Genomic DNA, 6,287 nt, shown 5'->3' with positions numbered 1-6,287 from the left:
TTCTATAGGAAATTCCTCAGCGGCAGAGATAGGGATCTGCAGTTTCATTCATCATATGAAGGGAAACTAAGATTCACTGGATATTTTGTAGTTCACTGGAGCACATTGTTTTACTTAATTCTCATTATGTCACTCTTTGGGTTAGGTATTAACTCCACAGATGAAGAAACTAGTTTGGCTTTAAATAACTCCTGGAGAGTAAAGGACCCAGTGTACAGTTTCCTCCTCAAATCCAGTGTCTGGCACATTAGACACTCGGTGTTTGTTGACACGGTGAAGTGGTCCACATAGAAACAATTCTTGTGTGGCCCAAAGTCCAGGGATAGTATCTCCCTGTTGGCCGTTTTCAAGTTAAAAGAGAAGAATTAGGGATTCATTCTATTCTACCAAAATTATTCCTTTATTTTCTTAATACCAAGATACGTTTGTTTAGTGTAGATGTGGGGATAGGATGACCAGCACAACTCCTTAGGAAATGGTAGGTGCTCAACGCTTATAGTATTTTCCTATGTCCGAGCACTGTTCTAAGTGCTTTATATAAATTAAATCATTTAATCCTCAGGACAACTATTATTATCCCCATTTTACAGATTAGGGAACCAGATCATAAAAAAAGTTAAGTAACTTGCCCAGCGTGGCACAAAGGGCAGCAGAATCAAAAATCAGAACACCTAGGCAGCTTGGTGCCAGAGTTGGTGCCCTTAAGTCTGACTGTTCTTCATGCCGCTGGACTCAAGTAGTGAGTTCAAATATTCAGAATAGTCTTCAACAAATAGTTGTTAATGGAGCATAGTTTATATATCCCCCCTCCTTTCGATTATAAGCTCTTTTAAAGGCAGTTGAAGTCTACGATGTGTGAGATCCTATGTAGAATCAACTAAATGTTGTGAGCAGTTGTCTAAAATGCAGCAACTTTCTCACTACTGTGCATCTTAATAACTGAGAGGCCCCGTGCTCTCCTTAGTGTTTACAAACATGTCATTAAAAACCTCCCAAAGATACTGTAAGCCCTGTAAAATACCATGTTTCTGGTCTCATAAAATATTCAAGCTGGAAGCCTTCTTGGGGAATCTTTACCATTTATCTTAAGACAAGACTGTGATTAATGTATTCTGAACGTGTAAGCATCCACATACTTAAACAAAAACTCCAGGAATTGGTTGAAAGGACTTGGAGTTTCTTTTCCTTAAAGTAACCTAAATCCAACATGTTGCTACTTAAGCCATTTTCCCCAGAAGAGCTGGAGAACATCTGGCAACTGCATCTGTTTTAGAAGCCTCCATATGCTCTCCAAGTATTACTCAATTCTGAATTAATAGCATGTGTAAGATTTTTCATACCATTAGACTCCAGATTAATCATTTCTCATGTCAAAAACAATGGCACCAAAAAGAAGGAGGCAACCCAAGTGTCCATCAACTGATGAATGGATAAATAAAATGTGGTATATACATGCAATGGAATATTATTAAGCCATAAAAAGGAATGAAGCTCTGATACATGTGACAAATGGATGAACCTGGAAGACATCATGTTGATTGAAATAAGCCAGACACAAAGGAAAAATATTGTATGATTACACTGACATGAAATAATTAGTATAAACAAACTCATAGATTCAGAATCTGCAGTATATAGGTTACCAGGGGCCAGGTTGAGGGTAGGGAATGGGGAGTTAATGTTTGAGTTGTCCACTATTTGGAATGATTGTAAAGTTGTGGTAATAGAGAGTGATGGTAGCATAGTATTGTGTATATAATTAACAGCATTGAATTATATATGTGAAAGTATTATAAGGGGAAATTTTAGATTGTATATATGTTACTAGAATAACAATGTTTAAAATGGGGGGGGCATACATGATTTGGTTGAAAACATTTTTAGAAAGCACATTGATTAGTATAATTCCTTTGCAAATAAGTGTGTCCAGATACTTTAGTGATAAACATTTATGATTTTTGTGATTCTGGCCTAGTTTTGCAATCTATACTGCATGTTACAAACACTTCTACTTTTACAAATTTTAGGCTTTATTTGCTAATTCATTTTCAGGTTCTCTGTACCATTTGTAAAGGCAAAGATGATTAAGTCCCTAAATGTCTGATAATATTGAACTGATTAAATAAGTGGTGGTATGTTACAAAAAAAAAAATTGCAAAAAAAATGATGGCAACAATTATTAAAACAGGATGGTGGCTGTGAATGAGCAAGATAAACTTGTGTAAAGAGAGTGATATATTGTAATGAATTTTTAAAAAGCTTTCGTGTCTGCTAAATAAAGAGTATTTGTATATGGAAGTTCTATTTGTGTTCTGCAGAAAGTCCCTTGTGCAACTGAATGAAGCACAAAATAGGTTCAAAAAGTCTTCTTTGGAAATGGAGCCACTTGTTTCCACTTCAAAGGTACTGAAGTTTGGAGGAGTTCAGTTAACTTTGGTCATTTTGAAACATTTTTAATGAAAATAATTCCCATTACCATCGTCAGACATCATGCTGAAAAAGAGATAGTCCATGAAACTTTTCAAACCATTCTGATGATTACTACTATGTAAACCAAAACAAAACATGGCCAAGTTATGAGACAGCATCTTACATTTTAAATAAAACTCCTCCATACCAGTTTTAGACACCCAGATGTAATGTTCGAGTTACAAAGTTCAGGCTATTTAAGGAAGGCAAGACTGGTGGCAAGTTAATGTTAATATCAGCAATAAAACAAGTTTGTGCTCTCATTGTCTTCCATCTTCGAGGGAAAAATTGCTCAAAGATGGAGTTTCACATGTGTGCTGTAGGGGGAAGACGTCCCACTACTCCCCATTCCCTACATTGTTCTTCTCTCCCCCTCCGAAAATTGGTAGGTCCCGCTGCAAAGATTTTAAAGCCTGTGTTGTTGGCAGCCTAGGACACATCCGTGACCTTACAAAAGTGGAAGTGAAAGCTCTCAGTTTTTCTTCTTTTTTTCTTTCTTTTTTTTTTGCAACAGTAAATCTACTAATTTTACAGTCAGTTGAACAGCAATAGATTAATTTGTTTAAAGTCTGCATCCACAAAGAAAACCTGAACTTCAGTGGCTTGAATGCCTGACACAGCAGCGTGACATTTGAAGAGTAGACACTCACAACTTGCCCTCGAAGGAGGAAGGCAGGCCGCTGTCACCTGCTTCTCGGCACAGGTGCTGACCCCGCCGTCTATTCTGGGCCTCCTGACGGGGTAGCAGGAAGGCTGGGCCTTTGTGTGCTACAGAGGACGTGTTTCCAATGACGGGGCCAATCGACTCCAGTAGCCACAGGAAACAGAAGAAAGAAAAGGTTAAGGGCTACCACGAGGGTCAGGATGGGTTAAATTTAGTTAACATCAGAGGTTATAGCTTTTAACAAGAGCCTCAAGAAAACTTACTCAAAGATGCAATTTGTTTCTTCTTTGTCAACTTTTTTTTTTTAAACTCTATTGATAGTGACAGCTTAACAAAGTTTTTATATGCTAGAGGTTTTTGTGTTCCTAAAAAGAGATGCAGGTGGAGGACATTATAAAGCATCCATGATTTTCAAATTGGGAACTTAAAATAGGCCCCCTGCTTGGCTAAGTCGAAAAATAATCTGTGAGGGATGTTAAAAAGAATCCACATTAGAATTAGGAAGCACTTTAGCAGTAGGATGCAGAGGCTCAGAGGCCTAGAAGTTTCTTGGGTGTTTTAGCCATCATAGGATAGTTTTTCCAAGTTGTTCAGGATTACCAAAGAGCCCCCTCTTAAGTTTCCAGAGGTGTCTTTCTTTGAATTCAAAGGATTATACTGGACAGAACTAGTTGTTTGTTTTATTTCTAGTTCTATTTCTATATAAGCAGAAAGATGGTCACAGGTTTCTCTGTATGTCCTGTGTGCTCTATCACCCTGTTGCTTCACATTTTCTCTTCAAGGACCGAACTGTTATGGAAATTGGCCATTCAAAGGAGGGTCGTGTAAGCTCCACCTTTCAATTGGAAATGGTTGATTGTCAAGGGCTGATGTTGAGTGTCCTGCATCATTCTGAGGCCGTGGATGTTATTTACCCGCATTTCTGTGATAAATAAGAGGCTTGACTTTTCTGAATGAGTTTTATACCTTCATTAAGCTGAACCTCAGTTTCCAGAGCCATGTTTATGACCTGCCAGTCAGGCAGATAAACATAATGCTCAGCTCTAAGCACTGTACCAGAATATCCATTTGAAAACATGTTTATTCCAGGTATGGTGATGAATCATTTAATGATTGTTTGGAAAATAAGAACAGAAGTTTGTATTTTCCAGATTCTTCAGCTTTCGTCTCTAATAAACACAAAACTTGTTTATTCTAACCATTTTGAATAAAAATATTTTATATGGTGTATTACAAATTTTACTGCTTTCTGCAATGTGGTAACGATGAATATTTTTTAAGAAGGGGGATATCATTATGACTAGACATTATTCTGTGGTGGTATAGAATGCCGTGGCACCTGTATTAAATGCTGTACACTCATGGTCCCAACTGCCATGGCCTTTGAATTCATAATTCTACTTTCTAAGGAGTCTCCGAGTCCCCCTTCGCCATTATACTGTCGGTTGTTCCTTCTTGCTCTTACAGTTGCCTATCTAGCTTTAATGGTTTTCCTCCTCTTCTAAAGTTCTGCCCAGAGTCAAGTTGTTTCCCCTGGCCTGATGTGGGGGTGGCCTGAGAGGTCTTCTACCTGTGTGTCGTGCCCTACTCCAAATCAGCCACACCCTGCTGCCAGGATAACCTCATTTTGGCAAAGCTTCATTCAGGCCTTTTCCTTGCTGAAAATCTTTTGTTGACTTTCCACTGCCTGCCTGCTGAATTGGATTGTGATTTTCCACACTAGCACTTATCACCCTTTGCACACTCCCCATAGTCTCTTTCTCAGAGTCTCTGCCTCTGTTCACAGCCCCTGAGAGGGGTCCCCTATTGCCCAAAGGCCCAGTCTCCCCATTTTTCCTTCCTATTCCCAGCTGATTGGCCCAGGGGAGAAGCGAGACCTACAGGGAGCCAATCCATAGACTGTGACGACCTGAGAATTTGAGGCAGGAGCCCATGTCAGTGACAACGGGTATTGGATATCCATCGTCCTCTTCTTTGTCAAGTTTGAGCTGTGTACGTGGCTGCCCAGAATAAAGACAGTATGTTCAGCCTCCACTACAAAAAGCTCTGGTCAAGGGGAAATAGGAAGCAAGATAAACATAAGTCCTGGGACAATCCTGGTTTGTGCCTGTTATCCTGGTATAATTATTAACACCATCCCCTTTTACTCTCATAAGGGTTACAGGTTACATGGCATATTGTATGGTCATCCTAAATAGGCAGATATGGTACATGCAGATTCCGAGAAGTGCTCGTAAAAGGAGAGTGTGCTTTTCTTCCCTTCCGCTTTTCTACTGGCTGAAAGGTGGGCATGATGGCTGGAGCTTTGATGGTGCCTTGGAGCATGAGGGGATCATGGAATGGAAGCAATGCACGGTAGAGCAATGAGATACAAGGAACTGGCGTCCTGCCACTGTTACCTCTGGATTTCTTGAATGTGTGAGAGAAATAAGCTTTTATTTTGCAGCTAAACATACTCCTCACCATCACAGTACTTGAATGAAAAAGTCCTATAAAGGTGTTTCTTCCATGATGCAAGCCAAGGCCATGTCCATGCTGGAGTTATTCAAGACGATGAAGGTGATGTGCAAAGAGAAGTAAGAGAATGAAATAGACATTTGTAAAGAACCATGCGGAAAACAAGAGATTGGGGGCCCTAGCAGAGAGGGAGGATGTAGCCTTCATTCCTAACTTTTTAATTCGAGGCCCCACAAGGTCCACTGGTCTTCACCCACTCGCTGCTGTCAGGTAACTCTTAGGTGGCTGTTTTTTAGGGTGGCTTTCCATTCGTTGCAACCAGACATCCTTACAGCTTTAATTCTTGCCACCCACCAATGCCCAGCAGCCAAACTGCACTTCTTGTTGTTTCCTCGCCGTGCCTGGTGATTTTCTGCCTCTGCACCTTGGTTCACGCCGTGTCTTCTACTCAGAACACAGAGCTGCCTTTCAAGCCCCATCCCAAGTACCACCTCTTTCATGATGCCTTCCCTTAGCCCAACTGGACGCATTTCTCTCTTCTTCACACCCTTTCCTGTGGCATTTATTTTTCTTTCTCTTTTAATATAGTTATCTGTATACTTGGCATATCCCACCTTCTACATTGTCAGCTCCTTCAAGGCAGGGACTGCCCCGTACTAGTTTTTGGGTTGTCTTTATGGAAACCAGCCTATGAACC

The sequence above is a fragment of the Choloepus didactylus genome, chromosome 12, assembly GCF_015220235.1.
Source record: "Choloepus didactylus isolate mChoDid1 chromosome 12, mChoDid1.pri, whole genome shotgun sequence".
Classification (NCBI taxonomy): domain Eukaryota; kingdom Metazoa; phylum Chordata; class Mammalia; order Pilosa; family Megalonychidae; genus Choloepus; species Choloepus didactylus.
Note: the sequence above shows the minus strand (reverse complement) of the source record.